The sequence below is a fragment of the Castanea sativa genome, chromosome 11 (assembly GCF_040712315.1).
Source record: "Castanea sativa cultivar Marrone di Chiusa Pesio chromosome 11, ASM4071231v1".
In the NCBI taxonomy this organism is placed as follows: Eukaryota; Viridiplantae; Streptophyta; class Magnoliopsida; order Fagales; family Fagaceae; genus Castanea; species Castanea sativa.
Genome location: NC_134023.1, coordinates 16,818,806 through 16,835,822, shown reverse-complemented (window position 1 = coordinate 16,835,822; position 17,017 = coordinate 16,818,806). Strand labels below are relative to the sequence as shown.

General features: G+C 32.4%; 1 pseudogene; it reads left to right on the top strand.

The window, feature by feature from the left end:
* Positions 1 to 152: 152 nt before the first annotated feature.
* Positions 153 to 4,686, top strand: LOC142616151 (wall-associated receptor kinase 3-like; annotated as a pseudogene).
* Positions 4,687 to 17,017: the final 12,331 nt, after the last annotated feature.

The following is a 17,017-nucleotide window of genomic DNA, read 5'->3' as shown; positions in this document are numbered from 1 at the left end:
TTTTCGGTGAATTCAAAGTGTTTTAGGAAAAGAGCATTTGAGGCCTTTTATAGTGATCATAGAGGGGAGTAGGGTGGCTCCCAGCTGATGTGAGATTCACTTTACACGATTTTACATCAAAAACTTTCCATACAAGTATTCTAAAACCCTACATGCGTGTGCATGCTTCAAGTATGCATATGCATGCTTGCAATATGCGTATATTTAAGGATCTTGCAGGTTTTTCTTTTACCAAAACATCCTTCAAGATAAAGATTTACCAGATTGAACACTAAGCCAAACCTGAGCCTCCGAATGATGTTGTCATTGGGGAATGGGTGCTTGAGTCGTAAGGGGTACAAAATGAGGTATCTACATTGGAGTCAAAAATAAGTCTCTAGGTAATGTGGGACTTAGAAAAACTAGTTTTTTATGAATGAAAAATATAGTGGGCAAAGTCAAGCTGAATAGGGAGCAAGTTGGAGCAAAAAAGGAAGCAAATCTAAGAGATCTTGTCTAACTGCCTATCATCCTCCCAAATCTGTTCTTTTTTGGTTTGGTCTTTTTTGTTTTAGTTTTGATATGACTTTTATAAGAATTTCAACCTTGTTTTTTTCCAGATATTCTTGGTCCTCAAGCTCAGAAAATTAATTTTAAATATGTTTAATTAATTATTTAATTATTTATTTTTACTAATTTTGCAAGGAATCAACAATGCTTTGTCTTGGATTAAATTAGGTGCATGTAACCTTACTGTGAACTATATCCTTAACCAATAGCATTATGACACATCATTTAATTTAAATTAAACTAAAACTAGCCCAATTAGAATTTAGACGTCATAATCACGTATGGTTGGGACCTAATTCATGCAAGTGCACTTTACCATTAAAATTGTTCTTATATATCTTTCAATTTGGTTGTCCAATTAAGGCTCATGAATTGTCGTTTTAATTGTTATGACTTCTAAATTTATATTTTATAGTATGCAATGAATTTAGAAATCATGTGGTCAAAAATTACAATTCTTCCTTGTAATGTGTTATGCAATGGGATGCATGGTGCAATACAAGTAAGGTTAAATGAGAGTTGCAAAATGTGGTGTCTACATAAAGCTCCTAAAGAGGCAATCTTGTTTTTCTCTAAGTTTGTAGTGTAAGCTCAAGTTGTGTGATAAATCTTTAGTAGAAGACCATCTTGCGTGTGCATTGTGTATGTCTTCTATGTGTTTCATAATTTGCCTCTTAGATTCTATATTACATATCATGCTTAACCATAATATTTTTTGGTGGGTTACAATTAGCTTAATTATAAGTAATGTTATACCACCCAATAACTTGTTATAATATTCATATTTTCAAAATCCTACCATTATATTACGTGTTCTATATGTTCTTGACATTTATGCTAATTTTCATGTTAATTGTATGCTATTTACTATCTGATGCATAAACTCATTTTTTATGCATTATTTTAAACTACAAAAACTTAAATTTAATCAATTGATTGATGACATGACTATAAATCTTTGATCACATTAAAATTTTGTAAGAATGAAAAATATACGAAGATAATGTAATTTAACGGTAGATTTGCTAAAATTCGCATCCTGTTAAAAAATATTAAGTGATTTAATATTGTTTAAAATTACACTAGGCGTAACTTGAACCCAGCTTATATATATATATATATATATATATATATATATATATATATAAAATTTAGAATCTAGATTCTTCGGTTTTTGTACCTAATAATTCATTTGTCACAAAAATTAAAAAATTATATAGAACACATAGTACAAAATTGAATTTTTGCATGAAATCCAATTTAGAATATAATTGAATTTAGACTTTTTTATTTTTGCATCTAATAATTCGTTTGACACAAATTTTAAAATTAGATTGGCACATGGAGCAAAATTAGACTCCAATTTAGAATCTAATTGAATTCTCTACTTTGGTTTTAAATATATATATATATATGATTTAGAATTTAGACTCTTCGGTTTTTGTACCCAATAAATCATTTGTCACAAAAATTAAAAAATTATATAGGACACGTGGTACGAAATTGAATTTTTGCACGAAATCCAATTTACAATATAATTGAATTTAGACTTTTTGATTTTTACACCTAATAATTCATTTGACACAAAAATTTTAAAATTAGATAGGGCACATGGAGCAAAATTAGACTCCAATTTAGAATCTAATTGAATTCTCTACTTTGGATTTATATATATATATATATATATATATATATATATATATATATATATATATATATATATATATAGGGTGCATTGACTTTTGGGTTTTTGCATCTAATAATTCAATTGTCACAAAAATTAAAAAATTAGATGGAACATGAGGCACAAAATTGAACTCCAATTAAAATTCAATTTAGAATTTAACAAAATTTAGACTATTTAATTTTTGCATCTAATAATTCACTTGACACAGAAGTTTTAAAATTAGATAGGACACATGGTGCAAAATTAGACTCCAATTTAGAATTTAATTTGATTTTCTCTATGCTTTGGCTTTAAATAAATTAGCTTGTAACCCTATGCATATGCATAAATATACTTAAAAGATATATATTAAAATATATAATATAATTCTTACGTATATAATTTAAATGTTATTGATAGTCATTTATATATATATATATATATATATATATATATATATATATATATATATTAACTCTTTAAAAAGTCTTGTAAGAATAATATTAGGTAGAAAATATAAATTGTCCATTTAAATTTTTTTTATGCTCATTAATTCTATACTCTTTGGTTTTTATATGCAATAACTCATTTGAATGGATATTTATGATGTGGTCCCACATTTGATTCTAAAATTAAGAAATAAAACTCTCTTTAAAAATAAATGATTTAGGATACATGGCACAAAATTGAACTTCAATTATAGAATCTCTATGGGTAAAACTTAAGTATATTACTTAGATGTTGTTCCTTAGATTCTCCTTTTAAGATTCTGCCAAATAGTTTTTTTATCACAGAATAAAAGTATATTTTTTAGTTAAGCAACCACATGACAGAATCTTAAGAGAATAACTTAAAAAACAACATCTACGGTAGTGTATGTAAGTTTTGTCCTATATATATATATATATATATATATATATATATATATATATATATATATATAGATTAATTAATTTTATAGGGTGCATTCTTCCAAAAAAAATTTGATATGATGCACAAGTATAAAGATATTTAATTAATCTCACGTGGTCTAAAAGATTAAAAGGAAAAAGGCAACCATGAGTCGCACTTTCTGATTGCTTAGTCACAATGGTAAATAATATCTTGTTTCTTTCAAATATAATCAAACACTAAGTGTTGGCATAAGTGATTCTCAAACTAAAAAAAAAAGGGTGTTGGCATTAGCTTCGTTGCTCTGCTTGTCAGTATCTCTTCGATGTACTTTATAATTATGCCAAAAAAGCTAATATTCTATTTCTTTCTAATGTAGGTATTGGCATAAGCTTCATAGTTGTGCTTGTTTGTAGCTCTTGGTTGTATTTGATAGTTAAGAAAAGACAGTTGATCAAGCTTAAACAAAGGTTCTTTGAATAGAATGGGGATTTAATTTTACAACAGAAACTCTCTAAACAAGAAAATTCAGCTGAAACAACCAAAATCTTCACCATAAAAGAGTTGAAAAAGGCTACCAACAATTATGATGAAACTCTAATAATTGGCCAGGGAGGGTTTGGTACTGTTTATAAAGTTTATAAAGAAATTTTACCAAATAATACGATTATGGCCATCAAGAAGTCAAAAATACGAGATGAAAGCCAAACTGAGCAATTCATCAATGAGGTAGTTGTACTTTCCCAAATTAATCATAGGAATGTGGTTAAATTATTAAGCTGTTGTTTGGAGACATTATTAGTTTATGAAGTCATACCCAATGGTACTCTCTTTGAGCACATTCATCACGAAAGTAAGGTGTCCACCATATCATGGGAAACTTGTCTTAGAATAGCCGCAGAAACAGCAGAAGCACTATCATATTTGCACTCTGCAGCTTCTCCACCTATAATCCATAGAGATGTCAAGTCTTCAAACATATTGTTGGATAACACTTACACAGCAAAGGTATCAGATTTTGGAGCTTCAAAATTGGTTCAACTAGACCAAACACAATTAGCTACAATGGTGCGAGGAACTTTGGGATACTTGGATCCGAATACATGCAAACAAGTCAATTGACAGAAAAGAGTGATGTTTATAGCTTTGGGGTGGTCCTCGTAGAGCTATTAACTGGAAAAAAAGCTCTTTCATTTGATAGGCCTGAGGAAGAGAGAGATCTAGCCACATATTTTGTCTCATTTTCCAAGGATAATAGATTGTTTGAAGTTCTTGAAAAACATATAGCAAATGAAGAAAATGTAGAGCAACTAAAGGAAGCTGCAAATCTTGCAAAGATGTGTTTAAGATTGAAAAGGGAGGATAGGCCTACTATGAAGGAAGTAGCAACAAAATTGGAGGATTTAAGAAAGATGGAGAAGCATTCTAGAGACAATGTTGATTCTAACTCAAAAGAAACTAAATTCTTGCACACCAAGACATTAGATTCTCACAATTATGATGTTGATAATCAAAGTGTTGATGTGAATGATACTGTGAGGAACCATGTAGCATTATTGGATTTTGACGATGGGAGATAATCTTATCTTGATAGCATATCGTTGGTAGATATAATACAATGTGGTTATTGTATGTATTTGCACCCGAAATGTTTTTAGGAGCTTTATCCTAAATCAAAACTTCTGCCAATAATAATGAAGGTTACAAATAAATATCATACTTATTTCTTTCATATTTTCCCTTATATTTTGTTTTTTCATCTATGAATATAAATTAGATTTACATTTTACGGAAAGGTGGATAAAACCCTACCATACTGTAACTCTCCACTTAAGAAACTCTATGCTTGTGTTCACCATAGGATTGAGATCAAATGATGCTATAACTATCAAGGGTTGAGATTGAGCATTAAAAAGCATAACTTTCAATCTCAGCCCTTAAATAAATAAATAAAAAATGAAAAAGTAACTAAAAAAAAATTGTGTGGTGAGAGTTGAGGTGAATTGCACTTGGTACACTCGATCCAAATCCGTTCGCCTCATCCCATTCATATTATTATTATTACAAGAAAATGGTTCTTTGAAGGACTAATCATAGATTTATATAATAGTCATCTCATAGCCGGGATGATGATTATGTACAGTGACGTTTTTGCATTTTGGGGTCTATGCTAGTTGTAAATTTCATAGGGGTTTGTGTTTGGTGGTAGTGGTCATGGACGTGGAGTCATTCATGGACTTGGGGGCAATGACCCCCCTTTTTTTTTATTTAAAGAATTGAAGTGTGTGTGTGTGTGTATACAGGTACTACTTTGGTCAATAAAATTATTTTTTTTCCCTTAATCATTATAAGAGAAATGCTACAACTACAAACTTTTTTACAAATATTGAGGTAACTCTATCTTTTATCTCAAAAAAAAAAAAATTGAGGTAGCAAATTCTTATTGGTTTGCATCTTGGCCCACTACTTATATCACTATTTTATTTACTAATAACTACTCATCACAACAACAATTTGTAAAAAGGTTTGTAGATCTAGTATTTTCCTCATTTTAAAGGTAATAAATTTTTTAAAAAAAAATTATGAATCTAAAATCTAAAACAAAATATATAAGCCCAAAAAATTAGCACAACAACAAAAATTACCGATAGCAAAACTAAAAAAATTAAGACCAATCAATCAATTTTACCAAAAACAAACAACTTGGTCCTTTAAAAAATTTTAAACAAAATAATTTTGTCCTTGCCAGCAAAAGACACACTTTACACACACATAAAAAAATAATAATAAAAGAAAACTCTTGCCGGCTAAGCAGCAGAGCCGAAAACAAAAGCCATCTCATGCATCCAACAACAGAGCCGCCCTCCTAACTCCAAGTCCTGACTTCCTTCTTGGCAGTGGTAGTTTAACAGCATTTATATTTGTGGTGTTAAAAAATTTAGTTTTTAATAACTTAAAAGATACTTTATCTATTTATACATATCATTTTACAATACACTCAATATCAAATGTTATATTTTTTTTATCACTTCATTTATAATACACCCATTTCATTGAGAGAGAGAGAGACATTTGTTAATGAGAAAAAGTCACCAACACCAAACAAACAATAATTTTTTTAGGGAAATGTTTTGTTATATATAGGGTTATGTGGCAGCAAAAAAAAAAAAGTAACATATGCCCAAGGGTCATGTGCAATGCACATGACTAGGAGGAACCTTTGACACTTGTCACTTTTGTTTTGCTGCCCAAAGATTAAAACAAGCATTGAAGAGTATATTTTAGGCATGCAAAGAATTAAAAGACATGGTAAATATGTGTGTTATGTGTGATAAACCTTAGTCTAAGATCATGTGAACATGTTATTTGAATTGAAATCCTAGAACATGCAAAACTAAGAACAACCTAGTTCTATCATACTAACAATGAACAACAAATGAAGAACTTGAAATAAAAACATGCTTGTGCTTGAATCTAAATAAGCTAAGGCTTAATGAAAATAAGGTTTAGAAATCTTACTTGCATGCACTAGCAATTTTGAGCACTCCAAGCAAAAAAGTTTCTCTAGAGAAGGATTCGTGAATAGGAAGTTGGTAACTTAAGACTAGGAGGACCAAGCTACCCCTTTTAGTGAGTTGAGACTAGGAGGTCCAAGACACCAAAGGCACCTTCCTATTACTAACTCTAGAGAGAGAGAGAGAGAGAGAGAGAGAGAGAGAGAGAGAGAGAGAGAGAGAGAGAGAGAGAGAGAAATTTCGGGTTTTTCTTTAAAACTTTGGGGTGCTTTCAACTTATACTGGAGAGAGGTATTTATACTGAAGGTTGGGTGTGGGCGCAAGCGCTCACGATGAGTGGTTTTGTCATGGGAAGTATGTTTTAGCAAAGTGGACCGGGTGGAGGGTGAAAATGAAGTCCCACCTAGACTAGGTCTAGGAACCATATGTATAGCGCATTTATGTGAATGATTAATCTTACCAAAACACGTGTTCGAAGTTTAAGTATGGGTATGGGAAGGTGTTAGACACCCAACCCCACTTGACCAGTAGGTTGGCCTCCACTTATTATGTTCCAAATACACACACACACACACACACACACACACACACACACACACACACACACACACTAACAAGTATCTAAACACACAAACATGGCATCTCAATCATAGCATTCATGGCACAAGGTCCTAATAGTCATCTAGCATGGCACTGACATTATATCCATCCAAAGGCAGCAAGTATATCACAAGGTAGCAACATCAACAAAGTAGTAGCATATAATCATGCCTACCCGACCTGTAGGTTGGCCTCTACTCATTGTGTATTCTAATCCTATTAAAAGGTTCTCTTATAGGTTATTCTACACACACACACACACACACACACTAACAAGCATCTAAACACACAAACATGGCATCTCATAGCATTCATGGCACAAGGTCCTAATAGCCATCCAGCATGGCATTGACATTATATCCATCCAAAGGCAGCAAGTATATCACAGGTAGCAACATCAACAAAGCAATAGCATATAGTCATGCCCACCCGACCCGTAGGTTGGCCTCTACTTATTGTGTTCCAAATCCTAATCCCATCGAAGGGTCCTCTAATAGGTTATTCTACACACATACACACATTAACAAGTATATAAACAAACAAACATGGCATCTCAATCATAGCATTCATGGCACAAGGTCCTAATATTCATCTAGCATGGCATTGACATTATATCCATCCAAAGGTAGCAAGTATATCACAAGGCAGCAACATCAACAAAGTAGTAGCATATAATCATGACATTTAATCAAGCATGTTCAATCACCCAAGCATTCATCAATCAAAGAAACCAACCATTATGTTCAAAGATGCATATTTATATACATGACTTACCTTCACTTACCTCAGCACCTATGCATCAATGCATGTTCATGTTGTTCATCTAAAGCATACAAACCCTAACCCTTAATGTTAAGTTATGTTTTTTTTTTTAACATAATATTTATGTTGGTTGTATTCCATGACAAAATTGTTGTAATTTCATTAATTTATTTCCTTGTATTTTGTGGATTTAATTGTAATGGGTTTAGTATTAGGTTGGTGAAGATTGCTCAAGACATGCTGAATTCGCGACTAGCTCACTACTGGTTTGGGGTTGCAAAACTCGCAAAAGGCGATGTGAGGAGCACATGTGGAAGTTCAAGAGTCAAGATTTTTTGTGAGTAACTTGGGACTTGGACAACCCACGAGACACTCTAACAACTGGGATTTTAAGTATTACTCTCCTATTCTTCACCCACACTATATATATACTTTCATTACCTACAAAATTGTATGGAGGCTATCAGATAGAAAACCCTAGGGATTCAGGTTTTCACTACACCCACCTTTTAGAGAGAGCTACTTATCCTCCAGAGAGAAATCCTTATAGTCTCTTCTCCTCTCCTCTCCTCTCCCATTGTCATACCTTGAGAGACGATTTTACCTAAACGCAAGCCATACTCATTCAGAGTGTAGAGAGTGTTTTGGAGCTTGAGAAGTATTAGGTCTTTGCCAAATTAAGCCGATAAGGCTTGGCAGTGCAATTGGGAGGGCATTGCGGGATTCGAGAAGCTAGTGAAGACAAGACTCCAAGAAGTCTGATAGTAGCTGGAGCTTGGAAAGCTCAAGTACTTTGGGTAGATTAGGCTTGAATAGGTCTTTTTGGTATCCTTATAATCCCTCCAACTTATTCACTAGTGGATCATTTCAGCTTGGAGGGCTATAAAGATGTTTTTACGCTGAGTTCTTTAGTTTTCCTCTTCAATAAAACATCGTGGTGTTATCTTGGGTTTGATATTCTTTAACCTAATGCCCTTTACATTTAAGCATTGCATCCTCATGTTCATCCATGCAATTGTGGAATGCTTTGGTTAATTAATTGGCTAATTACTTATATTTTGCTTTAATTATGTTTAGGCTAAAATTAATCTAGCTGTAATTAAAAATTGGGGGTCTAAACTAGCTCTAGTATTTATACTAGTGAGCTTTCACTTAATCTAACAATCCAAGTAATAAGACATGGTATTCTATTGACCGTAGACCTAAACATTTGAAAACGAAACTAACAAAAGCTAAATATGTAATTAAAACGAAGCAAAAAAGCGAAAGTAGCAAAAACCCTAAATCTAGGTTTCTATGCACGACTATGCGTGTGCATATATGAAGTATGCGTACGCATGTCTTGTACCCAAGCATGAAGCATGCACATGTATACACACCTAGAAACAGAGTTTTAAAGCAACAACAAAACAATAATTTAAATACAATCTAGCATGCTTGTCTCTCTCATTCTTGTTTGTTTATTACTATGTTTTCTACCTTAATACTTTTGTTGTTAGTGTAGGTTTATAGCTTTTGTATTAGAGGCATGCTAGTAATAAATACAATCTAGCATGCTTCTAATATGAAAGCTATAAACCTACACTAACAACGGAAGTATTAAGGTAGAAAACATAGTAATAAACAAACAAGAATGAGAGAGACAATGTTAGACCCTTATCTTAGACATAAGAACTCTTTTGAGCTTTAATTTGACCGTTCCCCTCAGTCAATCTAATCAAGATAAAACCAGAAGGTTAGTAAGTTTAAAACTTGAAGGTCAAGACCAAAATAAGTCCCAACCAAGTAATTCTAACTTGAGGATGTTTTAGAATAAAAACTCTCTCTTTAATTCATTATTTTCCAATGAATTCAGAGTGTTTTAGGAAAAGAGCATTTGAGGCCTTTAATAGTGATCATAGAGGGGAGTAGGGTGGCTCCCAGCTGATGTGAGATAAACTTTACATGATCTTACATCAAAAACTTTCCATACAATTATTCAAAAACCCTACATGCATGTGCGTGCTTCAAGTATGCATATGCATGCTTACAATATGCGTATACTTAGGGTTCCTATAGGCTTTTCTTTTACCAAAACATCTTTCAAGATAAAGATATACCAGCTTGATCCCTAAGCGAAACCTGAGCCTCCGAATGATGCTATCATTGGGGAACAAGGGATCAAGTTATAAAGAGTACAAAATGAGGTATCTACATTGGGGACAAAGATAAGTCTCTAGGTAATGTGGGACTCCAGAAAACTAGTTTTTAATAAGTAAAAAATATAGTGGGCAAAGTCAAACTGAATGGGGAGCAAGTTGAAGAAAAAAAGGAAGAAAATCTAGGGGATCTTGTCTACGTGCCTATCATCCTCCAGATCTATTCCTTTTTCGGTTCAGTCTTTTTTGTTTTAGTTTTGATATGACTTTCATAAGAATTTCAACCTTTTTTTCCAGAAATTCTTGGTCCTCAAGCTCAAAAAATTAATTTTAAATGTTTAATTAATTAATTTTTACTAATTTTACAAGGAATCAACAATGCTTTATCTCGGATTAAATTAGGTGCATACAACCTTACCATGAACTATATCCTCAACCAATAGCATTATGACACATCATTTAATTTGAATTGAACTAAAACTATCCCAATTAGAATTAAGAGGTCATAATCACATATGGTAGGGACCTAATTCATGCAAGTGCACTTTAGCGTTAATTTTATATATATATATATATATATATATATATATATATATATATATATATCTTTTAATCTGGTTGTCCAATTAAGGCTCGTGAACTGTTGTTTTGATTGTTATGAATTTAGAAATCATGTGGTCAAAAATTACAGTTCTTCCCTGTAATGTGTTATGCAATGGGATGCATGGTGCAATATAGGTAAGGTTAAATGAGAGTTGCAAAATGGAGTGTCTACACAAAGCTCCTAAAGAGGCAATCTTGTTTTTCTCTAAGTTTGTCGTGTAAGCTCAAGTTGTGTGATAAATCTTAAGTAGAAGACTATCTTGTGTGTGCACCATGTATGTCTTCTATGTGTTTCATAATTTGTCTCTTTTAGATTCTATATTACATATCATGCTTAACCATAGTATTTTCTAGTGGGTTACAATTAACTTAATTGGTAAATCATACTACTCCACTATTTAGTTTTAAGAATCATGTGGTATACTAGAGGGAAAAACTCAAACAGTTATTAAAAACTGTAGACAATGTGATAACATTTAGACCTTTCTTATAATAACAAATTTTTAAGATTTATAAAAAAAATCCAATATCAGAATTCATCTAAAAAATCTAGAGGATGTTAATAATCGAATTTGTGTTTCCTAATTTTCAGTGGGAGCTTAAAAATGAACATCTGGGTTTTATAAAGTGGTCTAAAACTATACCCTGAGGGTTGTTAGGTTATCTTGTTTCCTTTCTTGAAAACAAGTTTTAAGATAAGACTTTTTTCTTATAGATAAGAAACCAATTTTTTGTAAGGTTAAAGTATTAGCAAGAGGCTAGATAAACTAATATTCCAACAAAAAATAAACTAAATTCATTAAATTGATGATGCATCATGCTTAACAAACTATCGTATAAAATTAACAAACGAACAATACCTCAATACCTCTATTGAGCTATTATTCATCAACAAGACTAAATAAATTATTATTATTATTATTGTTGTTGTTGTTGTTGTTGTGGTTGTGGATTTGGTTAGGGATTTTTAGATTTACAGATGTGAATTCATAAAGAAATAGAAAGCAAATAATATTTAATTGGAACATTGATATAGTATTGAGGCTGATGTAGGTGTACGTAAAAAAAATAGAAAACTAAACTAGAAAAAGTGGAGTTTTTTGAGATATTTTGCCAATGATGTGTAAAGTTTGATGTGAATGTTCTTATGTATGAATAAATCCCTTCATCAATGACTTAACTTAGTCCCCATATGGTATTTTAATGGAATAAGTTTTCCTCCCATTGAATCTTCTAATTTTCTCTCATTTTTATAGATGCAAGACATGTGACATTAAAAATAAATAAATGCAATATACCCATGTAAATGGGAGAGAAAGAGATGAAGATGTTAATGAATGTGATGAAATTCGATAAATTTACATTAAGCTTGTCCCCCCTAGATTCGAAGTCTGGCTTTGTCTGTATTATCATTGCTCATGTTGTATTGTTCCTAGCTCATGGTACTCTTTTATATCTATATCTATATATATAATAGACGAAGCTGAGAGAAAGTTTATTCCTACATTTAAGGACGTGTTGACAAATAGGATAACTGCCCGTCTAAAATTTAGGCACGTATAATTAAAAAGCGATAAATTACATCGTTTAGTAACGCTACTACACTGTTTAAAAGAGATAAACTATATTGTATTTCTGTCTTAACATACCGTTTGACAGCCTCTCAGTATAAAAGTTAAATAACCGGTTAAAATACAAAGAAGCCTGGGACGCAGAGATGAAATAAAGAATAGAGAAGGAGGCAGAGATTAGCGAGATAGAGAGACATCTCAGGCCAGCACCACCGTCGGACTCTGACCACCAAAAATCTTGCTTCCCTCAACTGGCGGTACCCTGTTACAGGGTGTGTTTTCTTTTTTTGGTTTTTGGTTTTTGGTTTTTGATTTTTTTGATTGATTTTTTTTTGTTGGATAGGTTTAGATTTGATTCGTTTTTGTTTTGGATTTTTGGATTCTCTATCAAATTTTTTTTTTTTTTCAATTTTAAATATGACTTAGGCTTTTGAAAGACTTGATTTTGGTTTAGGATTACGTTTTTGGTCCAGCACCACCCATCTTCGGCTCCATTCAATCACAGCCTCAACGGTGATTTTGGTTTAGGGTTATGTTTCTTTGCTCCGTTCGTTGTCTGCCTCCATCACTTCTCTTCAACGGTGTATTCGGAAGGTACGCATGATTTTCTTGGAACTTCTCGCAATCGCTTTTTATTATTCGAATTGGTGAAAGGGCGCAAGACTGAACTGTTGAAAGGGTGGGTTTTCTTCAGCAACAGATGACACAAAGGCCGCACCTAGGTTGTTTTGTTTCAATCAATTTGGGTTCTTATAAAAATAATGGAAAATGCAAGACAAACACGTCTAAAAAGACGGATGCTAATGTTTGAGAGACGATCCAAAAGAAAATGGCATGAAATGGAAAATAGTTTACAAAATAAACTTACCCAGGCTATGAGTCTTTATGTATATACTACCTTACTCTATGAGTCTTTATGTATTTCATAGTAATATTAATTTTTGTTTTTTATTTCTTTAGAACAGTAAACTGAATGTATTGTAAAGTTACTGTGACTGCCATATTTTCTTTACGAATTATCACATTAAATCACCAATATACATATGTTGTTAGTAAGATTAGTAAAGGGCAGATTCTTGAAAGCCAAAACTGTACTGTAGAGAGTACTACACAAGCCATAATCCAGGTATAAATTTAAAAAATTGTGTGTGTGTGTGTGTTTAAAATGTTCTAATATTACAGATTCATATCACAATGAAGTGCAAAACTTTGAAGCAGATATCAGTGAATGTGAGATGTCGTTAACATAGCAAACAACCATGATCTGATCAATATCGCTATGATTTTAAACTTTGCTTCACACTACTTTTTTTTTTCCTTCCCAAACCTCATCTTGCTTGACAAACCTTATAATTATCTATTTTACACTACTTATCAAAAAAAAAAAATTATCTATTTTACATTGATTCTATAATTCATTATAACATTTGTATAGGTTTATTGATTTTTAATGTATATAAGGTTGTTCTATACAACTTTTTTAGAATTGTTATAAAATATTGTTCCCGTAATTAAAGTCTGACAGATTAACGTTGGTTTATTTTAACAATCAGTTAAATTATACATGCCCAATAAGAAACTTACCAAAAATTGCCCCCTTTTGTATAGAGTATGGATATATACACTTCACATGAAACTATAATTTGTGTATACACCAATTTTACACTATCTTAGCGTCAAAGATTTCATATGATCCCGCGCATAGCGTGGGTTAAACACCAGTATATCTAAAAGTTGAAGCATAGAATTTAGGACCTGTTTAGTTAAGAGGAAAAAAAAAATGGTGCTTTCAGTTTTGATTTTCAGTTTTTTGGGGGACCTACTACCAAAAAACTGGTTTGGTTGTGTTTTTATACTTAATATTCATTTTCAGTTAAAAAAATGAATTTGAATTCAAAAAATGAATACAACTTTTGGCCGTTTTCATTTTCAGTGAAAATGAATATAGTGGCATTCTTGTAAAAACATCAAGTTGGTGGGGCCCAAATAATTAATGAAGACTTCATATATCTCTCTCTCTCACTTTGGGTTCATTTGGATACAATTGAAAACTGAAAATACTGTAACAAAATAATTTTTAAATGTGTGAATAGTACTGCGGGACTCATTTTTAATAAAAAGTTGCTGAAAAGTGTGTGCACAGTACGTGCACAGGGTGTGCATAGTGCGTGCACAGTGCGCACACAGTAACTTTGCTTGAAAGTGTGAAATGTGCAGTAGAAAAAAAAAAAAAAAAGAGAGAGAGAGAGAAGAAGAAGAAGAATGAAAAGAAAAACGCTGAACGCTGAACGCAGACGCGTTCAGCACAATCCAAACAGATACGTCTGCGTTCAGCGCAATCCAAATAGATACTTTGTCTTCTTCTCTCCCTCACAAGTCATAGAACCAATTTCTCTCTATTTCCTCTGCACCGATTCTCTCCCTCTCTCCTTTAACGAGTTCTTCATTGATGAATTGACATAAGGTAGCTTCGATGTTCTTCAGAGACTGGAAGTAAGCCACATGTTGGCGCAAGGCAATGCTATTTTGATGTAAGATCATTCTATCTCTCTCCTCAACAAGATCAATTTCTCTCTCTCTCTCTCTCTCTCATAGTTTTTTTTCTTTCTTTTTGGTGGGTTTATAATTCTTTCATGCATCTCCAATGTAGGGTAATGTAGAGTAGCAACAATTAAAAAAGAGAGTAGCAACAAACTATCGTAAAAAATGTGATTATTCTCTCTGTTTTGCTATGTGTGTGTGTGTGTATTCTTTTGGTGGAATTTTAATTCAATCTTGCATCTTTATTTTAAGTTGTTCTAATTTGGTTGTGTTTTTAAACTGCTATCTTTTTTTTTTCTTTGATTGTTAGATGTGGCCCTATTTTATTATAAATATATTATATAAAGATATAATGTTATTCTATTACATAGCATGGCTTGGATAATTTGGTGTTTACAACTATATCTTTTAATTTGAATATTTTTCTCATTATCTTTTATTCTATAAATTTGTTATTCTCTCCCCAAAATAGGTGATATACGCTCTTTCTTGCAACTCTTGATATGTTTTTGGTGTTGTGTTTTTTGAGTTCTCATACAAGTCCTCTCACTCTCTCTTATAGTTTTGGTTTGATATTGGTTTGAGTTAATCCTTAGTTAGGAAGTGAGAATTTGAGTTTATATCAAAACACAATCTACATGACTACAAATTTAAATGTGCCTATAAATTATTTGAATAATATCAATTGTAATTATGTGATAAGTTTCGATTATTTAAATGTGCTTATAAATTATTTTTTGCTTTCAACAAAATGATAATGAAATTGGTCTATTGTTCTTTCCTAATGTTTCTCCAAAAACATGAGAGAAAAGCAAGGATTCTTGGAATTTTGGGTGATTCGTTTAACTAGGTTCTACATTCCATAATTCATTTAAAGGTCTTTTCAATAATTTATGTTTGCAAATTTATATGTTCAATTCTGTTAGTCAGTTTGTAATTTGTTCATTGCCTAGAAAATGGTAGAGGACTTTTTTTCTCTAACCAAAAATTTGCTTCAAAAGCTTTCACACCAATACATATGGAACACCCTTAACCTTTTCATCTATGACAGCATTCAAAACCAACTTTCTCAATTATTAGAGGAGGAGGTACGACTATTGAGAGACTTTCACCAAGCCAATGCATCCAACACACCTCTTCAATAGCAAAAGGTTCAGCCATATCAAGTGGTACTTGTGTGAATACCAAAACACCCAGGTCTCCTTCGTTAGAAATGTAGAGTGTAAACCCCAAGGGGTTATCTTAGTTGTTCCCAATGTGTTATGATATTTCTCTCGCCAACATTTTGGGACCACTCTTATGCGATTCCATCCTGTAATAACCTAGCGTGTGTGGGATGAAAGGACTGCATACACTTAAGGGAATAGTCAGATACTCGAAGAGGTCTAGATATCCTCGTTTGTAAAAAAATAAATAAATAAATAAAAGAAAAGAAATGCAAAGTGTAAAAGTTTTATTTTTGATAAATTTTTGTAATGTTCTTGGTATCTGATAAGGGAATCTCTATTCAAAAAGTTAGTCATTTTGCATACTTTTTTTTAAAATTTTTATTATGGCACTAAAAAAAAAAAAAAAAAAGCATGCGTTTCGCACGTGTGATGAGGCTAGTTGGTCTCTAAACTTTAAAAAATCAATGTTATTTTTTTCTCTATTAACTTCCGTTAGTTTTGATTCTCAAAAAAAAAAGACAAAAAAAAATCCGTTAGTTTTCTTACCCGAGTATTTAATGAAATTGTGGGGACTAAAAGGACCTAAGTAAGTATTTGGGCCTTGGGCTTTGTTGATGGGCACTAGTTTGTTTTAGACTAAAAGCCCCCTAGAACTGTAGGTCGGCCCATGAGTCGAGAGTCCGAGGATTTGTCCGAGGATGAATATCTTCTCGGACAGACCCACGATGACCCTGGGATTCGCCAAAAAGATCAAGGCAGAGTTCTGAACAAACCGTTGGTTAAGAGGGGGATTTAAGCACCCTCCGGACGCAACGGTGTGAGAGAAATATCTCAGAAAAAGGCTGCTACCTCCACATTAAAGACCCTGCACCTACCTCCCTAGTCGCATTAATGGGGGAATGACCCTTGAATAGTAGAAGTCAGCCTTCTTGCTATCATTTAAAGACTTCCAAAGGGTGGTGGATGGGACAGGTGTCTAATAGGGTGATTTGCGTTACACGTGGATAAAGAT